The sequence below is a fragment of the Canis lupus genome, chromosome 23 (genome assembly GCF_048164855.1).
Source record: "Canis lupus baileyi chromosome 23, mCanLup2.hap1, whole genome shotgun sequence".
NCBI lineage: Eukaryota > Metazoa > Chordata > Mammalia > Carnivora > Canidae > Canis > Canis lupus.
In genome coordinates this window covers 24,236,553-24,260,084 of record NC_132860.1, presented here as the reverse complement: position 1 = coordinate 24,260,084, position 23,532 = coordinate 24,236,553, and the positions used below count along the sequence as shown (strand labels likewise).

At 48.3% G+C, this 23,532-nt stretch overlaps 1 pseudogene; it reads left to right on the top strand.

Moving 5' to 3' along the window:
* The first annotated feature begins 9,252 nt into the window (after positions 1 to 9,252).
* LOC140615312 (ubiquitin carboxyl-terminal hydrolase 17-like protein 6) lies at positions 9,253 to 22,545 on the top strand (annotated as a pseudogene).
* Positions 22,546 to 23,532: the final 987 nt, after the last annotated feature.

Sequence of the window (23,532 nt, the reverse complement as noted above, 5' to 3'; positions counted from 1 at the left end):
GCATCCCAGGTCCAACTGCCAGCTGAGTTTTAACATCACTTCCCTGCGTTAATGGCTTTACCCCTTGAATTTGACCACACGTCTGTCTCTTGAGGTGCCAACAGGGAGACCTTTCCTTGGGTGGGAGGGCTCAGGGTGTGAGGGCTGCAGGATGTTGAGCGCCATCCTGTAATTTGGCAACAGAAGGGAATCGCATCGAGCCCTGCATCAGTGAAGGGCTCAATGGCTGTGGGAACCGACTGGCCTTCTGACATGTTGTGCAGCACACGAGGCCCCTGTGCCTGACCCCGGGAGGGGGGTCAGGGATGTGCTCCTTCAAAACCTAACTGCGGAGCAATAGACACAGTACAGTGAGCCCCGTGTCCCTTTGGGAGAAAGTCTCCCAACTCACCAGGACCATGCTCAAGCCTTGGGGAAAGTGGGGAAGGACCTCAGGCCAATGGGGTCTCCGGGGAGCACCAGTTAGGAGAAAGCATAGGACAGTGCAAACTACTGGAGAGTGAGTGCGATGAGACATGGTGTGTCTCTTTTTTAAAACATGTATTATTTATTCATGAGAGACACAGAGACACAAAAGCAGAGAGGCAGACACACAGACAGAGGCAGAAGCAGCCCCCGTGCAGAGAGCCCGAGGCAGGACTGGATACCGGGACTCTTAGGGTCAGGGCCTGGGTGGAAGGCAGGCGCTAAACCACTGGGCGACCAGCCATCCCCTGAAGGCTCTATTCTGATATTCCTCCAAATCTGTGCACAGGGACTCTGCATCTGGCCCAGGCAGGGTCAGGGCCATGGGGGCAAGTCTGGGGAGGAGGGGAATCCAGCTCATGTGGGAGCAGGTGTCTAGGGGGGAGCCCAGGGGAGTTGCAGGCTGGCTTCTGGGACCCCGGGTCTTCCTGCCACATCAGAGCCCTGGGTGTCAGATAGCCCCAGCCCCTGCACTCACCTGGAGCCCGCGCTGGCCTCTGTTAGCTGTGCAGGGCAATTCCCAGTTCCTCAAGGCGGTGGGGCAGACCACCTCTTCCTCTCCCTCCTGCCCCATGTCCTGGGTGGATCTCTGTGTAAAGACAGTGCCCGGCAGCCCGGCAGGAGGCCTCAGCGCCCGGTCTGGCTGCCTTGGCTGGGCCTCACACCCAGCTGACTCCATTCCAGACACACCACAGTGCAGTCGGCACACACCTCCCCCAAGGAGAGCAAAGGGATGCAGCTGCCAGGCCTTGGGTTAACTCTGGGTTGGGTAAGAGGCACCTCAGGAATCCTGTTTCCACCCTGCCCACCGTGACATCAGGGTGACCCTGAAGGGATCACCGGAGAACCTGCTGCCCTGCAACCTCCTCCAGCCTGGATGTGACCTGCCCACAGATCCCTGTTTCCCTGAAACTGAAGAGGAGGGGATGGGGCTGCCCAGGATGGCTGGCAGAGGTGGCCTGGGCTGGGCTGGGCTGCTCTGTATTACCTTATGGTGCCTCTTGATAAACGCCCTGAGGCGTTGGATTTTATCGTGGAGCCAAAGTCTACAGCCCCTTGTGAACTGTGTGTCGCCCTGACCCGGGTTCTTCCTCTGACTGGAAGCCCTTGTGAACAAGCGGCATCCCTGGGGTTCCTGGAAACCAGAGTCCCCAGAAGTGGGAAAGTAGCAAGAGAACATCTTTCAGTCGCGGATGTCTCCAGCCAAGTGAGCCTGAGGTGGGGCTGCCCTAGAATGCGGGTGCCTGGTTACAGGGGTTCCAAGTTCTGTTGGGCTCTGTGTCAAGGAAGTGACCTCACTGCCTGGAAACCCCTACCTGAGTCCACTCCTGGAGGAAGCTTCAGGAGCAGCGCTCGGGGCTGCCGACGGCTCCCCGCTCCCTGCAGGCAATGGCCTGTGTGCACACAGTGACACAACCGCACCCCTCTCCACAGGCCCCAGGGAAGGACTGTGTGCAGCCAGGGCCCCAGCCTGGAAACACACCTGGGTTCAGACACAACTTTCCATTCTTCCCTGGTTTTGACCCCTCAGAAGCCATTGTGCCTGTCGGGGATGGTCTGTGTCTTGCCTGTGGAACAGGGAGTATCCTAGCGGGTGCTTCCTCCAGATGTCCCCAGGCCACTGTGGCATCATATCTATGACATTGGAGGCGGGTGTCACATGCAGGAAATACCTTCCACCACATGTTCTTCCTTGGTGTGTTCCTGCGTCCAGGCCCACAAGGTCCTGTGTGCACACACGTGGGCACCTGTATTCTCATTCTGGAGGCCCAGAAGATGACAGTCCCTCCGGGGGAGGGATGGGTAATAGCTTCCCACGATCCTAGGCTCCTGAATCCAAGGCAAACCCTACAGAAGTTGTCGGAGTCTTGGCCCAGAAGGTGTGAGGCTGTCCTCATCCTGAAACCCTACCTGTCGTGTGTTACAGGCCATTCCTTCATTTCCACTGGGTGAGCTGTGGACAGCGGTGCACCCAGTGTGTCGCCCTGACCCGGGCTCTTCCTCAGACTGACATGTGCTGGAATGCCTCCCGTCTGGGCTGTCAGTGCCCACCCCCACCCCCGTCACATCTCCATGTCTGTAGCCAGTTCCATCCACACAACCTTTTCCCAGCCCCCTCAGGAAGGGAGGAGCAGCCTTGGCCCCCAACAGAGGACACAGAGCTGGCTTCATGCCCCCTTCTGCCTTCTTCACAGGCTGTGATCCTGGCAGGCAGTGGCTCTGCTTGGATCTGCACCTCCTCCCCTCAGTGGCTCCCTGGAACCCCAGCTGCTGCGTTTGTCAAAGCCCCACAGTTTGACACAGCCTCACCTGTAGAGTTCAGGAGTCAGAGGTAGCACCAGGCTCTTTTTTTAGGGAGCAATTGCTCTTTTCATTCCTGATGATTTTCCGTATTTTGTCCATCTTTCCCCCTGGAGCATGAGCTCCGAGAAGGAGGACCTGGTCTGCTTCTCAGCTCTGGCACTATCTGTGCTGTGGCTCAGCGGCTGAAGGAGCAGGTGGGAAGTCCCATCCCACCATGGGCCAGCTCAGCGGTGGGAGCCTTATTGATTTGGGGCATTTTTAAACACTTGTGCTTTTCTTTTCTTTTTTTTTTTTTAAGGAAACTCTGTGCCCGATGTGGGACTCGAACTCACGACCCCAAGATCAATAACCACAAGCCCTTCAGACTGAGCCAGGCAGGCGTCCATTGGTCATTTTAAAACTAGTAGACTGATAACTATTTCAGTTAATTTGGTGATCCACATTTGTAGGTCTATTCCATTGTTATTTGCTCTAAGTTGAGCAGAATCGTGATAAAATAAAAAAAAAAATCAGCAGAGATGAAGCCTCAGGTCAAAACCCACAGTAAAATCAACCAATATAGGACTATTTGTAGAAACTTTGGTACTGCTCTATCCCAAGGAGTTTGAATGGTTGTATCTTCATTCTCATTTGTTTCTATGAATCTTTTTAATTCTTCCTTAATTTCCTGGTTGACCCTTTCATCTTTTAGCAGGATGGTCCTTAACCTCCACGTGTTTGAAATCCTTCCAAACTTCTTGTGATTGAGTTCTAATTTCAAAGCATTATGGTCTGAGAATATGCAGAAGGACGATCCCAATCTTTTGGTATCAGTTCAGACCCGATTTGTGACCCAATATGTGGTCTATTCTGGAGAAAGTTCCATGTGCACTTGAGAAGAATATGTATTCAGTTGTGTTTGGATGTAAAGTTCTGTAGATATCTGTGAAATCCATCTGGTCCAATGTATCATTTAAAGCTCTTGTTCTTTGGAGATGTTGTGCTTAGAAGACCTGTCGAGTGTAGAAAGCGCTAGCTAGACTGAAGTCACCAAGTATAAGTGTATCATTATCTAAGTACGTCTTAACTTTTGTTATTAATTGATTGATATATTTGGCAGCTCCCACATTCGGGGCATATATATTGAGGATTGTTAAGTCCTCTTGTTGGATAGATCCTTTAAGTATGACATAGTGTCCCTCTTTATCTCTCACTACAGTCTTCGGATAAATTTTAGTTTATCTGATGGCTACCCCTGCTTTCTTCTGAGGGCCATTTGAATGATAAATGGTTCTCCAACCTTTTATTTTCAGGCTGTAGGTGTCCTTCTGTCTAAAATGAGTCTCTTGTAGACAGCAAATAGATGGGTCCTGCTTTTTTCTCCAGTCTAAAACCCTGCACCATATTCCTCATGGACTTCCATCTCTATTCACAGAGACACACACACATGCACATGCTCATAGTGATTGAAATGGTCCTCATGAGGACATTCATTAGCATCCTCGCAGCTCCCTGCATGATTGCTGCTGGCAGCTCCCACATGAATTTCTGCAGTGCACTCACACCTAAGGAAGTCCACCCTCTTGGCTTCAGGTTCTCCAGGGAGGTCACCACAGGGAGTCGTGTAAGGAGTCCTTGGACCAACAGGGGGCGACGTCTGCAACCAGAATCCTTTCCTAAGCTTCCAGGAGGCTTTGACACTGTGCAGGTGCCCAGGGAGGGAGGTCTGCATCTCCATGGGTTGGGGTTGCAGTGTGAGCATTCCCTAGGGCCCTAAAGAGACAGTGGGTAATTACAGAATATCTGAGGACCCAGAAATCCCCCCTAGTGATGCTACTTTGAAAATTGCTGGACCCTGGGCTCTGAACTGAGGTGAAAGATTTGCAGGAAGCTCAGGCAATGGTATTACGTTCTCGAGGCTTTCCAGGAAATCTTCTTCCAGGATGTATATCCAACTCAGTCAAGGCTTCGGATAATAACAACGCAATGATTGGCAAAGTGACACTGATTATGGGAACACCAGAGGGTGCCCTCACTTGGACCAGTATTTGAGCAATTACTGATGCCAAGTCAGTGGATTTGGTCTTGCCCCATGGAGTCATCCTAAACATCCACATTTCTAAAGGAAATATTCACTCACAGAAATAACACTTCTTTTTATACAGAGCATTGATGAGCCTATTGTCAGAAATTTAATAACTCATTTAATATCGTGCACTAGAAAAGAAGCATTTAGGGAAGGCAAGTTATCTCCTTGTCCTTTCAGCTTCCACCAAACTCATGGAGTCATGTTTGGAAGGATTAAGCCTAAAATAGAACACTGTTCTTGCCGAAGTTTGTTAAGAGAAAATGATGCATTATCTGATGAGTGTTAATTTTGCTTCTTTGAAAAAAAAAAAGATATTCTAATGTGCCTCAACATTTCTCTTTCCCGAGTAATTCAGAGACACATCCAAGTAACTAAGCACTTGTCCTCTTCTTTAAATGTGTGTTAGATATGAGCTGTTTGCTCCAAAATGCAGAAATGCATTGAAGCAAAAAGTGATGGGGTAGGAAAATATCTGGAAAACCATTTGTCTTTCCAATTCAACAATACTATTTAATGTGTGTGAGTGTGTGTGTGTGTGTGTTTGACTGTGAGTGTTTTCCAGGAAGGAAGTTTGCATGGAAGAAGGTCGGAGTCAGAAGGTATACGTCTGGACTCCTGTTGTGATTCTGAGTCTGGGGTTGTGGATTTGCTCCTGAATGGAACCCTTGGTGCCCTGTAACCCTGGGTCAGGTGTTCAAAACTGCAGCTATTTCAGAAAACCGTCCTTTCTCTTCACACTTCGATTCATGAGTTACACATTCAAGAAGACTGACTCCACACAAATTATTCCAAATTAAATGATATCTATGTTGGATACGCACACTCACTAACTCATGTGCTATTTAGAAGAGTCCAGGAGGGGGCCGGTTATTTCCTATGTCTTCTGGAACACTTGCTTTCACAGAACTGAAGCTCCAGTGCAGCTAGTGTGTGCTGACTGTGTCACAGCGGTGGGGAAGGCTATAGGCCTGGGGGCAAGCGCTCAGGAGTATAAAGGATCAGGCTCTGGGCCAGGCCACGTGCAGACATGTTCATTACCAAGTTAATGGAGGACACTGTGGTGTTTGTGCAAACTGGGGCTCCTCTACTTTCTTTTTCTCTTCTCTTGGTCATGGAGTTATTCACCAGAAAGTAGCAGCATTGCAGGCAGGATGTTTAAGAGACATGGAAGTCAACATGCCTGTGCCAATGTCATTTTTAATGGACTTTTCACAAGCTAAGTCATTTTAAAACACAAGACAGTTATGTTTAAAAACTACTATGTACTGGGCCAAGACAGTCCTGCCTTAGTAGTTTCTGTGAAATCAGGTGCACAGCAGCGGGAAAATCATCTCCTCTCCTATTATGTGAAAGTGAATATGTGGACTGTGATGAATGAGATATTTCTAGGTGTATGATGGAGAGATGATGGAGGAGACATGGATTACAGATAGGTTCTTCAGGGATAGGTGGACAAAACAGTAGATCGAATAATAGATAGGGAGTAACATTGTTCTTGAGAGCGATTCCTCAGGCCTCCTTCCCTGCTTGGAAGTTCCTAGCCAGAGGTGAATCTTGAGGAGCAATTACTAGCAGGGCAGTATTATCAGAAACTTCCTGGCTCCTACAGGGTCACAACCTATCTACTCTTTTCCAAACCAATATTTAACTCTCAGTAGGGCCTCCAGTCTTCCATTGAAAGCCACGATTTCCACAGATGCAGGGGCTGCACAGGGGATGAGCAAGGACTGTGGAGTACTGGAAGCACAGCACATGAAGGATTTTTTCACCTTTCCTCAGAATGCAGTGTCCAGCTGTGCCAACATTAGAGTTGCAAGGTGGGAATACCACGTTCCCAGACCTTCTGTAAATATTCATCGTGCCTCTGCAGCTCTAGCAATTGCACACGCTGCAGCCCAAAGTGTGGAGCTGCACACCTGCCAGCCTGAGCAACTGCACAAAGTGGGGTCCTCCTGGAAGCCTAGGAAAAACTTGTGCTGGCCAGCGTCGCCCCCTGCTGGTCTGAGATCACCGTGCAAGGCTCCTTCCTGTGACTTCCCCCATGGAATGCGAACCAGGTGGGTGGACTTCCTCAGGTGTGGGTAGCACAGGTGGGAGAAGGGCCTCCTGGAGGTGCTGGCCACACCGTGCAGGGAGCTGAATGGGTAATTATGGAGGTTTTCATGAGATAAGATCAAATAATGTGTGCGCTTGTGTGTGTGCGTATGAAAGCACATGTTAATCCAGCAGAAGTTTGGATACCAAAATCTACAGACTGACTTGTATATGTGGATTTTTCTGTGGTTTTTTCCTTCGTCATTCATGCGTGCTGCCCTATTTCCATGTCACTTAAGATTCTTGTCAATTTAGATCAAATCAACAATAAAAGTGACTGCATTGGATGTAGTCATTCAAAATCGAACTCCACTTTGTGAGTTTAAACCCTTTAATTCCAAAAATACTATATCAGTCTTCTTTGATCTGGAATTCCTGGATCCAGGGATGCAAAGGTTGGTAGGTTTTACAAAACGGCTCCAGCCAAAATGACAGACACAGGATTTCAGGGCACAGAGGGAACTATTTAGCCCAGTCTCAGAGTCACACCTGGACCCAGACATGACTGTTGTAGGATAGAGAAAATTGCAGGAAGAGTGACAGGTCATTCATCACTAGAGTTTTCAGGGCAGATGGGGCTTTGGAGGACAGCTTGTGGGGTGGGCAAGGTCTGGTCTTCCTCCAGGTAGACCCTCTTTCCTGAAACAAACCCCCAACACACACAGATACTCGAACAACACACACATCCACACATAAATGAACGATTCTAAATATTGTCTAAGTAAGACAAATGGTTTTCCACCTGTCTTCAGACCTCGTCACTTCTGGACCCAATGTATTTTAACTTTTTGAAGCAAGTGACACATATTTATTTTATATTCTAAAAGAAAGAGGATTAAAAAAAATAAATAAATAAACGAAAGAGGATACTTTCTCTACATGTGGGTGGATTCCTCGGGATTGGAAAACAACGAGCTATGCCCGTGCATCCTCTATTAAATAAGCAAAGCTAGAGCCATCAGATACTGCACATCAGTTAAACAAGAAGAGTTTTCTACATCGAATTTGAAATTTCCCAAATAGGACTAAGTGCATTTGACAGAAATTAGGAGGACAGTGACCATTCTGGCTTCCCATCAATGCATCAGTATCTACTTTTGGATATGAACTAGTTAGAGGTGTTATCATCCTCTAACCCTGTTTCTATGCACATCATTAACTCCAAATAGCTTCATCACAATACTTGTATTTCTATGATAACTTACAAAAGATATTAGGCGTTGTATATGCACCAACTCCCCGAGGAGCCTGGCAAATTGATTATTGTTTTCTCAAGAATAAATATATTTTAAAAAATCATTGAGTTCAAGTCTGTAAATCAGTGGCAAAATTACAATTGAAATGAAAAATTATAGGGAAGGGGCAAGATGGTAGAAGAATTGGGGACCTCAGTTCATCTGGATCCTTGAAGCTAGGTAGATGCTACCAAATCATTGTGAACAGCCAGGAAGTCAACATGACGTTTAATAAAAGACTTGCTGGACCTCTGCAAGTAGAAAAGCAACCACCCTCGGCAAGGTGGGAGATGCGAGACGTGAATCCAAAGTGATACATCAGAAGGCAAATGGCAGGGCAGGCAGTTTACACATCCCAGGATTGGGAAAGGAAAGGGCCACGGAGCCCACAATTGCAAGCCTTAGCAATCTGATCTGGTGAGAGACAACCTTGCCTGAAAGGAGCTCAGTTGGTGAAATGGGCAGACACTAGTCCGGACACAGTGTCTCAGAATTCCCAGAATTCCAGAAAGAATGGGGATGCCCGAGGGGGTGGCCTTCCCAAATCCTGGGCTGTGGACACTGGTCATGGTCACCAAGAGTGCAAGGGGGCTCTCAGCTCAGTTGGCCGTAAAACTGGAGCCACTTTGCCTAGTCGGCTGACCACTCTCCACCTGGGAATTCTGCAAGGGACGGGGAAGTGGGGACCCTGCGCCTTGCCCTGGGAGAGACAGAGGGTGTAGGTGCACCACCGGGGGACAGCCCTCAGTGCAGAGACCCTGGAACAAACAGTAACAGGGCAACCCTCTCTCTCCTCCAGGCGGATTGGTCTGGGCATCCACCACAGGAGTCTGCAGCATCTGGCACCCCCAGCAGTGACTCCTGCTTGTCCCTGAGAGCTGACTGAAGAGCAGGAGCCTGATCTCTCTGCTCTGAGACTGGAGATCAGATTCCAGCCATTTTGTGCTGGTCTCCTAAAGTGGCACAGGGAGCTTTCAGGGAACGAAGCCACACAGGAAAACCAGAAAGAGCTCACAATGAGCCAGACCCCGTGGCAAGGGGAGGTGTAAACCAGACGAGCAACAGACCACTGTGCATCAGTGCAGCATGCCCCTCCCCCGGAAGATCAGCTCCGAAGATCCCATGAACACCATGTTTATGGACATCAAAGGACTGCGTATCCCGGGTGTGGGACAACACAGTATACAGAATTTGAGCATTTACCTAATGATTCCTATACCTGCGGTTTAAAATTATACGATGCTTTTTTGTGTTTTTCCCCTTTTCACCTGGTTTCATATTTTCTCAACTCTGATTTTAAGGCTTTTGTTAACATCAATTTTTTTACATTTTTATTTTATAGATACATTCTTCATGTTTGGCTTTTTGTCACTGGAATGCATTTTATGGTTCTCCATCTATAAGTTTTGCTTCTTGACAATTTTGAGATTTAGTGTCTCACGCTCATGGTGTATCCATAACCTATGCCAGTTTGTCCAGATAACTCTGTCTTCCTCCATATCTGGATGGGAGTGGATTTTCCTTTGGGAAGACAGGTTTGGTCTGCTTTGCTTTGCTTTGCTTTGCTTTGGTTAATGGATGGCGGGGAAGCAAAAGACACGTGAGGTGACTAGAGGGGAGAGCACGGGCCTGCTCAGGACTTCTTCAGCTAGCCTTTCTCCCTGGTCTCCCTGGTCACATGGAATGAATCCCCTCAACTGTACATGAAGTGCCAATTCTGATGGAGAACCCAGCCTTATGGCCCTTTGCTCACGCCTGCCTGTCTCCTCACCCCTGTACCCTATATATCTGCAGGTTCAAGACTCCTTAGGCTACTTCACTAGCTCCAATCCCAACATCCCCTGTGAGGATAGGCCTTTCTACCCTTGGACCTCTGGGATCTTCATAGGCTTCCAGAAAGTAGGGAACATTTCTATTACTGCACGCATCCCTTGAGTGCCCAAGAAGCCGCATTTTCGTCAGAAGCCGTGAGATAGCAATAGGGAAGTGTTCATGGGATGAGACCGGGGCCCAAGGCTCAAGGGACCAGACTCTGACCTGGGTCACATAATGATTGCATGAATGGGAGTTACTTAGGCCTTGGGGGCAGGAGAAGGATCCCACACCATGGCTTCTCTACTGACCTCTGACTTTTAAAAGCCCAGTGCGCTCATCCAGGAGCTCCTCTACCCTCCACCTACAGGCATCTGCACAGAGAGAGGGAACACCCTTAAACATGTGCTCTGGAGCGAGGAAAGAGCAGTCAGTTGTTTTTCCTAAAAAAAGAAATTCTCTCAACACGACAATGGATGTGCTTTGGTTTGGTTTGGTTTGGTTTGATTTGGTTTTGTTTCATTTAGTTTCATTTGGTTTGGTTTCACATGGTGTTGTATTGTTTTGTTTCCATGAGCCCACATCAGAGATATGCCTGAGGATGAGAGACAGAGAGAGAAAGAGAGAGAGAGTCAGAAGGAAGCAACCAGTCCTGGGTCTCGTGTTATTGGACCATTATGTGCCCACTTGTCAAACATTGCCTCCTTGGGAAATCATCTGGAGGGTGAAAAATCTCCATGCCCAGGCCTCAGGAAGGAGGCAGCATGAACCAACATTGAAGTGGGTTTTGGGATATGTATAGAGGACAACCGTCAACTCGTCCCATTACAGACCAACGTGCAACCGAGGCCCCGTGTGGTGCTAATGGCACCCACCCTGGATGCTCAGGGATCAATGTTCCTTATGCAGTACTTCACGCAGAACCCTGGGTGTGCAGGAGATCCTCAATGTCTACGTATTCCCTGAACCGATCAAGCTGCTGTCTCCCCTCAGGTAACTAAGGCTGGAGGAATTAATGGAATTAATATAATTATAGAGAGGTTCAGAAATGCCGAGAAAAAACCCCCACAAAACAAGATCAAAAGCAAGACATGCACGCTATTCATCTGTGCTAATATTTTATTAAGGGACATAAAACACTACACACAATTCTAAATTAACACTAAAGAATAAACAAGCTGCATGAGTTAAATATTGACAATCACAGTTCCCGCAAAGCTACCAGCATTGACACAAGAAAAACCCATCTCAGGAGAAAACAATGTCCATTTGCAGAGCCCACAGCGGGTGGGCTCTATGTGTGTGTGCCTGTGTGTGTGTCTCTGAATGGAGATGTAAGTCCATGCGGATTTGGTGGATACCAAAATTTCTGCAAGTGAAATCATAGTGGTACATTTTAGCGTGGGAATTAACCTCAGGACTCCTGTTTCCTGACTATTGGTATTTTACCAACACTTCTGCTCGATTTAGAGCTAATGGCAATGAAAATGGGGTCAAAGTTTGAGGATATTCATGATGTAACATTCATTTTGTCAATTAAAACTTCCAGTTAAAAACGGAGATATCATAAAGAGCATCCTACACAAAATTTTTTTGGACTCCGTGATTACAGAATAAATATCCTAAAACATGGTGGTGTCAAAGATGACACTTTTATTCTCTTAGTGTCCAGTGATGACAAGTGAACGTCAAGAATTCAGCAGGGCCCCAGTGTTTCTGAAGCCCAGTCACTGACCAAGGCCTGGCAAAATGCTCCTGTTGTTCTTGGCCTCTGTTTAGTAAAGAAGACAAATGGACTTAGGTTTCCACCTTTCCTAAGACTTACCCAAATGCATAAACTGGAAAAGGTCATGGTCACAAGAAGGAATTAATTGTCTTGTCGACTCAAAATTTCCACAGACACTACTAATTCTGTAAGCAGAATAAACCATAATGGCATTTCCAAACCACGAGCCACCGCAGTGCCTTCCTCCCTGCATCTACAACTGCCAAAACCATAATGTGTAAAAAATGTGCAAGCCTACAACATACTCCAATTAAATCGAAAGTATATAATGGATATTGGTGCAGAATTACCTGAGGAACAGTTAAAATTAGGCATATGAAAACTGGATTTAAGATATAGACTTGCAGGAAAAGGAGTTTTAAAGGAATCTTTCCCAAAGCATAAAACCAGCCAGAGAATTTCTCTTGTTGTAGACCCGAGACACACCTAAGCAGAAAATGATATTCATCTAAACCTTCATAATCTTTGTATATTGGAATCATAGTAGAGAGAGATGAAGGTGTAGAAGCAAAGCAATGGCTGCCACGTTCCCAAATAATTGGTTACAGCTACAAACACTCTGGCTGGTGAGGAGAACGTGTTCCTATGTGATATCTCAGCTCCTTTGGGAAAGTGATCTTCCCTGTCCTACAGGACTGACATCTGACACTCCTTGGCTCCCTTGCGGTTAGTCAAAGGAAAAGGACTTTCAAAAAGATTTCCTTTGAACATAGAAACTCTGAACAAACTCTGTTCAGAAAGGTGCAGGGACACTTAAAGAGGTTGAGAAGAATCTGAATGTGTTGGCTGTTTTCAGAGGCAAGATTAGGAGGTGGGCTGACCTGAATGTTCTCTATGAGAAAGGGACCACACCCAAATCCTGTAATCCAATCAAGCGATTCCAGTGGATTAGAGGATTTTGTGCCTTATCCCAGGGCCCAAAAGCCATAAAAGGTGGAGGTGAGGGTCACTATCTGCCATTTGGAAACTGGCTCAGTGAGAGAAGCATCCCTTTGTGACCTGAAGCTCCTGGTTGAATTTATCTTGTGGACACTGTTTCTGCCGACATGGAGGCTGCCTACCTCCACCGCTCAGAGGCATCTCAGTTCAACGACTCTCCCAAACCCCAATCATGCTGGTCAAAGAGAGGTGGTGCTGAAGTGCACGGAGGACCCTCTCTGCCTGAGAAGACATCCCCTGCATCAAAGACACTCTCCTCCCTGACTGATCCTTTGGCTCCCGCATCAGCAGGGTGGCCTCCCACCAAGACGCCTCTGAGTTGGGAGGATCTTTCCCAGGTGGGAGCTGGGCTTCAGAACATGGGGAACACTTGCTACGTGAATGCAACCCTACAGTGTCTGACCTACACAGAGCCCCTTGCCAGCTACGTGCTGTCCCAGAAGCACGGGACAGCCTGTAGGAAGCAGACATCCTGCACGCTGTGTACTCTGCAGGCTCACATGACCCGGGTTCTCTGCCATCCTGGACGTGTGCTCCGACCCCTTCCACTCCTGCTCGCCGCCTTCCACACACACAAGCAAGAAGATGCCCATGAGTATCTCATGTTCATTCTGGATGCAATGCAGCAAGCATGCTTGCCTGAAGACAAGCCCTCAGACTCTCAGCATGCTCAGGACAGCACCCTCATCCAGCATAGCTTTGGGGGGTACTGGAGGTCACAAATCCAGTGTCTCCACTGCCAAGGCTTTTCCAGCACTCTGGAACCTTACCTGGACATCAGCCTGGACATCGGGGCTGCTCAGAGTGTCAGCCAAGCTTTGGAGCAGTTGGTGAAGCCCGAAATGCTTGAAGGTGAAAATGCCTACCATTGTAGTAAGTGTCTAGAGAAAGTGCCTGCGTCCAAGGTGTTGACTTGGCACAGTTGTGCAAAAGTCCTCATCCTGGTCTTGAAACGATTCTCAGACTTCACAGGCAACAAAATGACTAAGGAGATGCAATATCCTGAGTGCCTTGACATGCAACACTCCCTGTCTGAGCAGAGGGCAGGACCCTTGGTTTATGTGCTCTATGCCGTGCTGGTGCATGCTGGGTGGAGTTGCCACAGTGGACGTTATTTCTGTTTCGTAAAGGCAGGAAATGGCCAGTGGCATAAAATGGATGATGCTAAGGTCAGCGCCTGCGTTGTGACTTGTGCCCTGCGCCAACTTGCCTATGTCCTATTTTATATGCAGAAGACCGATATGAAAGAGACCTTGTGAGTGGGTCAGTCGAGGGAGGAATCGTATCTCCCGAGGCAGACCCCGCAGAGGTGGGTGAGGCCTCAGGAGAGAGCACAAGGGATCCCACTGTGAACCTTGCTGAGTCAGAGGAGCACGGGGAAGAGACCTCAAGGCAACAAACCACATTAGACCAGGGGAGATGCCTCCAAGAATGCAACCGACCTAAGCCTGAACTTCATGTCAGGAGAAGAGAAATTGCTCTTCCTGAGAATGCAGTCATCCTTCAGCACTCCAAATACAGACATGAGATGCCCAAGAATAATCCTCAGCAAACCATGGACCTGCTCCACACTGCAGCTGGGATGATCCCACCTCAGGTGGCCGGGGATGTGGCCAAAGTCCCTCATGTGCCAGGGAGAGCCAGACCAACAAAGAGGACGAGCAAGAAGGGACAGAGGTCTGGGGAAGCAGTGCAGGGATGTGTCTACTAACTTTATTGCACATGGGCACGCACGCGCGCGCGCGCACACACACACACACACACACACACACACACGGTGTCACTCACTCACCAAACCCGAACACAGTCCCACACTGGAAATATTTGGTGTTGTGTGAAATGTGTGTTCTGTATGTATGGAAGAACCATCTATCTGGGTGTGTTCCTGGGCTATGGCCTTCGACTGAAACTAGAGGACACTGACATTTAAAGCGGGTTCATTGTCATGATCTTATATTGGAATAGTGTGGATTCATATGGGGTCTATCCTGGAACCGGCCTCTCCTTCAGCCTTGGGGAGAGTAGGGGCAACTTGCAGGTGAGAGGTAGTGAGCAGTCAGGATTGAGAGTGGATATGATGCTGAGGACCTGGATTTGAAGTATATTCGACCCTCTCGTCATGCTCCGCACTTCCCATTGCTTATCTTCTATTTATATCAAAAGAATATTTGCCTGAACAGAAGCATGCGTGGGGCCTTGCCAGCGATGTGTTTTGGTCATTGCTTGGAAATGGTAAGAAAGGAATTAAATGCTTATTTTGGGGAGATAACTGCATCCAGCCTGATTGAATCTCATTGAATGTATTATGTTCCCTTCACTATCTCCTACATTAAGACGGCACAGAAGGAAACTGACAGGGACTCTTATTCCAAGGGGAAATGCCCAGCCTCCCACTGAACATAAGTTCCTATGAATATTTTGCTACCGTCTGCTATGTGGCACCTTCTGCCACAGAAGAAGTGGACTCTGGATTTCAGACAAGTTCAAATTCACGTTTGGACCTGGGTTGATACCTCAGAAAAACAGTGCCAAGTTCACGAATCTAGCAAAATGGTTTTTGAGGTCAGGTTATAGGTGCTCTGTGTTATCATTCTATTTCTTACAGAAGTAATTGACAAATTGATTGTAGAATGAAAATTATCGCATGATAACCAAAAGCTTCTGAGTGTGACCATAGATGTGCAGTTGTGACATCTCATCATAATGTATGTTCACTCTGTATTCAAACTTGGACATGCCACCCTTACTGGAAAGTAAGGGACAATAGGAACTGTGCAGAAGAAATCACACTTTTTTGTAGATTTTCATGTAACAGAGGCAGATTAGAGATAGAAAGTGTCAAGGTTTCTTTCATGTCTGGGAATTTTTTTTTTTTTTTTTACAAACACAGTTTATCGTGTCTTAAAGAGTGAGGGAACCTCTGTGTATGTGTTTGCTAGAGTTTCCTAAGAAGACCTGTAGGTATCCTCGTCCTCTGAAGACTGTCATAGGGAATGAGACAGCTCATGGACTGGGAGACTTGTCTTTCACAGAAGAGGACCCTCAGGAGGAGTCTGTTGGAATAAGGATATGTCCCCCTCCTGGACTGATATGGTGAACCAGCAATTCCTCCGCTGAACTAGTTGGAAATGGTCAAGTCCACAATGTGCTACGTGTTATGCTTTTGGGCGCCTACACATATACTCCCCCAAACTACACAGACACTGCAGTTTTTCGTTAGGTATATATATGGGAATCTCAAAGGGTGCTTACCAATCCAGAATGTCAAGTTTGTCTTACTGAAATACATTTTCTTTTTTTTTTTTTTTTGAAATACATTTTCTAAAAAATGTAGGTAAATCATCCTGGCAATTTGTACATTGGTTGTAAACAGAAGTAAACAAGTTAATCTGAAACTGTTTTACAAATGTCTGAATTTCTGATTTAGAAAAAGATCCCATCCAGAGATCTGCAAATTATACCATGTTTTCTCCTAGAAGACATTTTCTGTACTTGTTGATATTATTTTTCTGAAATTGTTATGGGGAATATTGCATCTGCTTTGTTCATTTTTGATCTAAAATGTTATTAGGCAGTTGTGTGTTTTTTTTATTCTTAATAGAAGACTGCAACATATGATTTGGTGTGCATGCTTTTACTCCCCAGTATTTCAGATATTTGAAATAATTATTTTATTTCCAGGCTGGCTCCTCACAGAGGCTTCTTTGCCTGTTTACCCTGAGTGGAATTCCTGCAGCCACGTCTAGGTCAGCAGCAACCTAAATTCATATCCTCCCTCTATGGGAATGTCTCACTCCTACTCACTGGATTAATATAGGGGAAGCGCCAGGAGCCATTTAAGAGGACATGCAATGGGACATGGGCACATTATTCTTCAGGGTCTCTTCAGTTATGAGGGCTCTGACCAGGAAGAAGTGTGTGTGAAAAATTAGGTGGGGGGAGTAGATTTGAACCAGGAGCACACCATCTCTGGCCAAGGCTAGTAGAGACACCTGGGAGGGATGACCAGGAGATGGTTGGATAGCACATTGTGGGGACTGTGGAGGCTGGACAGTCAGCAGATGAATTCTCTGAGTAGGTGTCTGGAGGTCAATGCTCATCCTGTCCAGGTATCCATTAGTCACTTAAGGTGTTTCACTCTATATCAAGATCTATTAGTCAGGAGGACAGACCGAAGAATCTGCATAGCCTCCCACAGAACAGATTCCCCAGTCCTTTCCAGGGAACCCGGAATTGCCAATCCTGGATGCAGTTCTAGGGAGACCTCCAACCTGTTTCCAGGTGACAATGAGTTGAGTCCTGGCTCCATCAACATTTTGCAAGATGTCAGGCTGGAAATGTTTTCACAATAGGGATCTGGGCTGAAACTGGGATTTGGGGACAGCCCCAGGCTAGATTCCATGGCGGTATGTGGAGGCTTAATCTGGGAGGCCACATTGAATCAGTGGTCTGTGAGGTTGACAACGAGGGTAGGTTCCTGGCCATGGTGGGTGGATGTAAGCTGAAGGGATTACTTGACTTCCCTTCCTGAGCTTTTGTGTTGTCCAGCAGGAGAAAACAAAGTCAGGGCTTTTCACAGGAGATATCCTAGGGGGCATGTGTGTGTCGTAACAGGTTTGAGCTCATGCAGGAGACTTGTGGAAACAGCTTCTAGGGAGATTGCCTCCTCACATGGGGAATGCATTATCCCATTACCAACTGCTCTAATAGAAGATACCACAGATGGACCACATCTTACCTCTGCCTCTCCACTGTTGGTAATCAACCACAGTAAAGGCATGGAGATAGGAACAATCCATTCCACAGTTATATTATTAAAAGTGCTCATTTTACTGGGACAAGAAACCCAACCGAGTGGTGATAAGGAGACATAAAATGCATTAGCCTCCTGTTACCAGAGGGCGAGATGAGGAGGTTTCAATACAGTATTTTAGTTTCTTTAGCAGAAGCCATTGCATTCACTCTTCTGGCAGTGGACAGAGCTAATCCTGTCTTTAAAATTTTTAGTGATTGTGTGATACACAATTTGGAACCCTTATGGAAACAATACATTTTGTTGCATTCGGGATTGTTCCATTTGGAGACATCTAAGTAAACCAGTTCCATGTGGTGGCTCTAGCATGTTGGGTCTCACATGCCAGGGATCATACAGAAGCAAAGAATTCAAGGAAACATGGTACCTGAAGACTCCATAAACAAGGAAGGGAACTCAGGGAGAGAATGGAATTTTAAGAAATCCCACACAGAGTAAGAGCAAGGGAGTGAAGATACTCTGGTTCATAGACGTGAGACAGTAGTGGATAAGGAAAAGCCCCACTGTCAGGAAGGAATCCGATGCCAATTCCTTCCAATGTGGCTGCTTTGGCAGTTGAGGTGTTCTAGATAATGTCTGGTCAAGGGCCTTAGTGTCCTATGCTTCTTAACTGGAAATGAAAAATAATGTGAAACACGTTGGTCTCAGGAATGTGGGAGGCAGCTCAGCACCCAGCAGCATGGCTGCTGGGTAATCTCCTTGAGAATCTCTCTCCCTCTATTTTTCAGCCCCCACTCTCCTGCTACTCTGTGGTTTCTCTCTGGTCTCTTCTTGTCTCAAATCTATCTATCATCTAACTATCTATCTATCTATCTATCTATCTATCTATCTATCTATCATCTATCTATCTATCTATCTATCTATCATCTTAAACAAGAAACAAACAATGAAACATGTTTGCATCTTTGCATCAATGTTCCCACATCCAATTCAATTAGATCTGTGGAGTCCAGTGTTACTCAGTAATGTGGAAAAAGGCACAAGCCTACAACGTACTCCAACTGAATCAAGAGAATATAAAGGATATTGGGGTGGAATTCCCTGAGGAACAGTTAAAATGAGGCATATAAACACTGCATTTAGGATATAGACTCTTGTAGGAAACGGAGTTCGAAGGAATGTTTCCCAAAAGCATAAAACCAGCCAGAGGATTTCTCTTGTGGTGGACCCAGGCCACACCTAGGCAGATACTGGTATTCATCAAAACCTTCATAATCTTTGTAGATTGAGATCATAGTTGAGAGAGATGGAAGTGCAGAAGCAAAGCATGGACACCATATACCCCAAATAATTGGTTACAGCCTCAAAGCCTCTGACTGGTGAGGAGAAAGCGTTCCCCTGGGATACCTGAGCTCCTTTGGGAAAGAGATCTTCCCTGTTCTAGAGCACTAACGTCTAACTCTCCTTCGCTCACTTGAAGTTACTCAAGAAGAAAAAGGACATTCATAAAGGTATCCATTCAACATGGAAACTCGGATCAAATTGTGTTCAGAAAGGTGCCGGGGCTGCTGTTAGGGAGGTTGAGAAAGACCTGAAGGTGCTGTCTGTTGAGGGAGGCAAGATGAGGAGGTGGGCTGGCCTGATAGGTCTCTATGAGAAAGGGACCACTCCCAAATCCCTTAATCCAATCAAGTGATTAGTGCCGATTGGAAGCTTTTGCTCTTTATGATATTTCAGTTTTTAACTGAAAGTTAATTGACAAAAAGGATATTACATTATGAATAACCTCAAAGTGTGACCCCATTCTTATTGCTATTAGCTCTAAATTGAGCAGAAGTGCTGGCAAAATACAAATAGTTCAGGAACCATGAGTCCTGAGGTTAATTCCCACGCTGAAATATACCAATATAATTTCACTTGCAGAAATTTTGGTATCCACCAAATCCGCATGGACCTACATCTCCATTCACACCCAGACACACACACACACAGGCACACACACAGAGTCATAGAAATCTTTCTCATGAGGGCATCATTAGCTTCCTTGCAGCTGCTGATTGGCTCAAACCCTGCTGCAGCTAAGAGGATTAGATGGATGTCTTTCAAGTGGTTGAAACGTCACGTGACCTCGGAGCAGTATAAAAGTCAGGGAGCAACGGAAGTGGCCATTCCTCACCATCCCTCTCTCCCACGAGACACACCGTCTCCTGCAGTGGAGCCTGTCCAGGACCTTTCCCAGCATCTCCTGACAGGCGTGAGGACCACAGTTGCACTTCAGGTGAGTTTTCGGACCACTGGTCCTACCTTTCCTGAGCGAATAATGGGACAGTGAGGAAATGGTGGAGAGATTGGCCCTTCCTCCATGGGTTAAGGACTCTTTCTGGTCTAACATGTTCTAAGAGCAGGGACTGAGCCAAGGCATGGCTGTGAATGCCCAGGACACCCAGAGGTTCCAATGCCAATGGAATGGGGCCTCGAGTGTCACATTGGTGTGGGGTGGTAGACGAGCAGGGACAGAAGGCCTGTAAATGTCTCAGTGGGCACTGCAGACCTAGAGAAGACACAGGATCAGGGTGCCTGCGCAGCTCCATTGTTTCAGGGTCTGACTTGGGTCGGGTCATGATCTCAGGCTCTGGAGATGAATCCAGGCGCTCACTGGGTTTCCTGCCCAGGGAGTGTCTGCTTCTTCCTCTGTCCATACAACTCAGGTGATCACTCTCCCTTACACACACACACACACAAACACACACACACACACACACACTCTCTCTCTCTCTCCCATAAATAACTGACATTTTTTTCAATAGAAGAATTACCTGGTTCGCAAGGTGAAAAGAAATTCACTTCCCAAAGTTTCGATGGCAGTTAATTAGGGGCACTGCCACGAACACATGGAATGGAAGTGCTCAGATGGGCAGCTTCCCATGGAGTAGAGGGGAATGTGTTTTCCCAGTGTATCTGGACTTAACTATGGCTTCCTCTGGTGTCCCAAGGGGCATTCAGATATGAGAGAGGGAAGCCCACTTTCCCGATGCTTTTGCCTTTTGCGTGCTCCATGGTGGATCCCACTGGGCCTCAATCGGGAGAGGTCTCGTCCCTGGTTTTGTTTCCACAGGGGATTTGGAGAGACTTAATGATAGTGTCAACAAGAGTCCCTGAGCCTCCAGGGTGGGCTTCCTCAGAGCGGGGATGTGGCTTGGCCAGGAGGGTGTAGACAGGAAGGAGGAAAGAGAAGAGACAGTGGGAATTGTGTGTTTGGCACAAATGTCCTGACACTCGCTAATGCCTCCTTGGTAAGACGGTACAGGGAGGAGGCCGATGTCATGGTGAATAGGACTCACTTGTTTCTTTTGCCTCAGGCTACCCGAAACCCATCCCCGAAGCAGACTGACTTGTCCCTCCAGGACGTGGGACTGATGGCGGTGCGTCACAGCCAGCTTGGGCCCAACAGACCCTTGAGAGCCCAGAAGGGCAAGAGGCCACAGACAGCAGGACTGGCCCTCAGAGTTCCCAGACCAGAGGAGGAGGATCCCAGGGTAAGTGTGGAGGCTGGCATGGGTTTTGAAGCAGGAGCTCTGCCAGGAGTCTTGAGACAGGCTAGGCTCCCAGAAGATCATGGCCCAGACTCAGTTGTCCAATGTGACATGGGCAGGAAATGCCCCAGGCTACACATTGGGACACTCAGAGGCTCTGAGCATCAGCCCCAGGGCACCATAAGATCAGATTCAGCCTTCAGATTAAGATTCCCGAATCTTAATCTTAATGATGCTTCCACCTGTCTTCAACCTGACACCTCCAATGCCTTCTCCCCTCCCCTCCCCTCCCCTTTCCATGGGCTGTGGAGGAAGCATCCTGAGGTCTTCACTATGCTGGCACCTCACTAGCCAGATAGGATGTCCTCTGTCCTCAACCCATGTGCCACACCCTGAGGATGGCCTCCCATTGGTGTGCTTGGCAGGTTCACTGGCATTTGAATGGATGCACTGACTCCTCCCCCTTCCTCCCCCAGGTAAAGTGCAGGGACTGTGGGGCCTTTGGACACAAGGCATCAAGCACCAGATGCCCCATAAAACACTGGGGCGCAACCCTCATTCCCGTGGCCTTGGGCTCCAGGAGGCTGAAGGAGAACGTGGAGCCGTGGAGTCAGCGGGACCAGCGGCACCAGGCTGGGCTGTTGAACCAGGCTGAGAGGGAGAAAGTAGAGAGACGAAGGTGAGTAATGGGGCTTGCTGACCCGAATGCCAGGGATGAGACCGACAGACACCGTGTCTGTGCGCATGCACACTGTGTGCCCTGCAGCGTGCGGGCAGAGTCAGGAGAGGCGAGGCAGGCAGAGGAGCTCCCAGGCTAACAGGGACCACATTTGGCTGATGGTGCTGTCCTTGCTGACTTGGTGTGGGGTTTTGTGGCTGGAGCAGTGTGCCTGCACCAGTGAATGTATGGAGCTTGGCACAATATAAGGCAAACTCTCTCATAGGCTCTGAATGAGAGAAACTGCCTGGACGACCTGGTGGGCTCACTTTAGTCAGGGTGAGGGGCAGGCGTGGGCGTCAAATGGCGGAGTAGGGAAAAGACCATGTTGGCCCGAGCCCGGACCTGGTGTCCAGCTGGAAGACAGGGAAGGGAGTTCCTTCTCCTTTCCAATGCTTGATTTCTTGTGCAGGCAAGAAGCCGAACAGAGGAAGGCCCTGCTCCAGAGGTTCCCCAGGAGACCCCGAGAGGGGCAGAAGCGCACCTGGAAGGAAGGCACAGAATCTTGTGACTATGTGAGGGTGAGTGTGCGCTGCTTCCCGGCTGCTGTGCTCTGTGGGGCACTCGCTGGGCTCCATTGGCCTCCTGGGGGAGGGCGGGGCTCCACTTCCACTCTGACCAGGGGCAGTTGAGTGGCCCGGTCTTTGCACCCATTTTTCCCTTGGTGCCCATGATGTTGCCTTATGCCTTGAATGTGTGCGAACAGTGGGTTTGTTGACATGTGAAGGTCATTGGCGGACACTCCTGGAACACATGCCATCCTTAGAGAAGAACAAGCCGCTGTCCTTCCTGACACATTCCCCCACTGCCCATCCCTCCTCAGGAGCTGCCACTGTGACCCTCCAGCAGCAGGACTCCTATAGCCTCGTGAGCAGAGTGGATGGAAGAGCTGGTCCAATGGAGGAAGCATCGATGTGAGGCTAAAATTTGTGTGTTCCTCCCCGATGTCAAAAGTGCATGAGCAGCATCCAGTCATGCCTTTGTTCCGGACCAGCCCTGGAGCCGGATTCCCTACTTGTAGGTCAACAGATCCCATCTCTTTCTTTCCCTGTTCTGGGGGAGGGGGTGGTTCAGAAGGTCTTAGGCATTTGTTGGTTTCTTTCTTTCCTGAATGTTCCTTTTGCCTTGGTGCCGAGGCCACACTCATGGTGTCCCGTGTGTTCTCTTTTCCCACAGCGTCCACACATGCCGATGCCCGTCTACACCACCAGGAGGCCTTCTATCCCTGAGCCTTCCCTGCCGACGGAAGCACGTACTGAGAACCCTGACGTGCGTGTCCGGTCTCATTCCACATCTCCTCTCAGTAGCCCTAAAGTCAGCCTCAGCCCACCTAGTGGACCTCCTGGTGTCCAGGAAATGCCGGTTGCTGACACACCTCAGCCGGCACGCCAACCCTGTGTCAGGGCTGATAGCCTGGTTGTGCAGCAGAGAGCCAAGAGGCCCTGTCCAGTCTCCCTCAAAGATCCCCAGGCTGGCACCAAGGTCCATGGGCTGGGACACACCCAGGCACCACCCAAGTATCCTGAGGAGAACACCTGTCCCGCTGTCAGCAACGCATTGGCAGACAATTCCCAAATGGCCCTCCAGACTCCAGGCAAGAACTGTGCCCAGATGCCCCTAGACAGGACCCAGAACCCCCGAAAGAAAGCGCGATGGAGCCCCACCCAGCACACCCCCAGGAGCATCCAGGGAGCCCACCTGGGGATTTCGGGGAGTCTATGTCCTCCAGGAAGCATATGTGCACGTGAATGCACAGCCGTGCTCCCGCAGACCCGGAAGACATCTGCCCTCCTGCCAAGCAGGGGCACCCGGCCCACACCTGCCA